Here is a 2,555-nt window from a genome sequence, read left to right as displayed (position 1 = left end):
TCAGATGGATCTTGGCTGAAAGTAGAGAATATCAGAAAGATGTTTGCCTGGGCTTTATTGACTACGCAAAGGCGTTTGGTTCTCTGAATCATGGCACACTATGGACAACATTACGAAGAATTACTCATTCTTCCACACACTTCCTTGTACTCATGAGGAAGCTGTACATAGACCAACAGGCAGTCTTTCTAACAGAACAAGGGAACACTGAATATTTTAGTCAGGAAAGGTATGTAGGAGGGTTGTATTCTTTCACCATACTTATTCAATCTTTGTGCTGAGTAAATAATCCAAGAAGCTGGATTATATGAAGAAGAATGTGGCATCAGATTTGAGGAAGAGTCATTAACAACCTGCAATACGCAGATGATACCACCTTGCTAGCTGAAAGAGAAGACTTAAAATATTTACTGATAAAGATTAAAGACCACAGCCTTCATTATTGTTGCACCTCAATGTAAAGAAAACAAAAATCCTCACCACTGGACAAATAAATAACGTCAAGATAAATAGAAAAAAAAATTCAAGTTGTCAAAGACTTCATTTGCTTGAACCCACAATCAACACTCATGCAAGCAGCAGCCAAGAAATCAAGTGATTTGTTGCATTAGGAATCTGCTGCACAAGCCCTTTTTAAAGTGTTGCAGAGCAAAGATAACAGCTTGAGGACTAAGGTGCACCTGACCCAAGCCATGGTATTTTCAATAACCTCATATGCATGCAAAAGTTGGACAGTGAATAAGGAAGAGTGTAGAAGAACTGATGCATTTGAGTTACGGTGTTGGAGGAGAATACTGAAAGTGCCATGAACTGCCAAAAGAACCAATAGATCTGTGTTGGAGGAAGTGCATCCGGAGTGCTCCTTGGAAGCAGGATGGCCAAACTTCATCTTTCATACTTCTGATCTGTTATCAGGAGGGACGAAATACTTGGAGGACATCGGGCTAGGTAAGGTGGAGGGTCACCCCCAATGATATGAATTGACACAGTGTCAGCATCAATGGGCTCACACTTGACAACAATTGTGAGGAATACTCAGGACTGGGCAGTGTCCATTCTGTTTTGCATAAGATCACTATGCATCGGAACCAACTCAACAGCACCTAACAACAATATGCTCCCAGAATCTCTTCCTAGTAGAATTCCAAGTGAGAGTTGGTCAAAGAATTCTGGTGCAATTTGGGAGATAGAAGTGAAGTGGCAGCCATCATCCGAAAGTTCCGGTAACTGGGGATTGTGACAGACGCACCCCAGTATCACCACCAGATACTTGGCTGAACAGTCACAGAAGAGGAAGGCACACCCAAGCAATAACTGAGTGGGTTTTGTCCCTAGCCAAGCTAGAAAGGACTCGATGTCCCCATAAAATACTCCTAATTTCATCTGACTAGCCTTTGATGTGACAGCTCCCCTCCACCCCTGAAAGCCATAAGGGGGTGTTCTACTCATTATGAGGTCACCAAAACTTGATGACTCAAGGGTCAGCCTTGTAAAGCTTCAAAATCTCTTGTAAATATGAGTCAGAATCTGAGTAATAAACATGCTTCTATTATAATTAATAGTTATAATTAATGATCCCACTGCTAAGTGGGCCGGTCTGCACAGTAAAGGCTCCTGAATGTGCATGGAGAGAAATCTAATGTTTGTAATTAGAACGCTGTTTTCAAATGCTAGGGGAACTTGATTATTTACTGATGAATTTTACAAATACGTTTAAAAATAAATCCTGATGTGTGTTTTGTTGAAGTCTGGCTCCATCCATATTTGGAATTTGCTTAAAGTAAGGACAACCTCTCTTCTTTATTTGGACCCCTCATCTTTACTGGTGTGAGGAGAGCTCCCTTCTGTCTTGGAGTGTTCAGGCCCAGAATTCAGGCTCAGGGAGCTTGGACTGTCTTGGTGTGCAACACTTCATTCCTGTGATCAAAATTCTGGCCCCAAGGAAGCTGCAGGGGCCCTAAGAAGGGTCATACTCTGAGCTGTTGTCAGTCATTGACATTCCCCACCCCCAAGTTTTAATTCAGCATATCAGAATGACTGAGGACATAGAATGTTCTAGAAAACACAAAGAGCAATCAAGTGTGCCAGAGCATTGATACCTCCCATACACATTGCCACCAGCCGACCTTACCTAAGGCTCTCTAGAGCCCTATCAGGATCTTATTTCCAGTTGGGCTGAGGGTGGTGTCATCAAGGAGGAGATACACAGCACCCAGAGACCCTTCTCAAATTGAGGCAGGCATCTTCTTAGGGGGGAGGCCAAGAATAGTGGTAAGTGATAGGGCAGCAAGAGCTGGGTCTTGAAGCATCAACTTTATTCAGTGGTAAATAAATCAAAACAACTTTTTAAATTCAAACAAACATGGAAGTTTTATTAAAGAGACATCAAATTTATAGAGGGTTTCTGAAATTAAAGTATTACAATTCAGTAAAAATTCTGACTTGCTGAGGGCAGTTTCCAGCAGCATCCAGACCCACAACACACCCATTCACTTTGCTCTGTCCTTGAACACTGGTGTAGATTGTCTGTGTAGAATGTTGGCCCAATTCCTGAC

This window comes from Chrysochloris asiatica, unplaced genomic scaffold (genome assembly GCF_000296735.1).
Source record: "Chrysochloris asiatica unplaced genomic scaffold, ChrAsi1.0 scaffold00041, whole genome shotgun sequence".
Lineage (NCBI taxonomy): Eukaryota > Metazoa > Chordata > Mammalia > Afrosoricida > Chrysochloridae > Chrysochloris > Chrysochloris asiatica.
Note: the sequence above shows the minus strand (reverse complement) of the source record.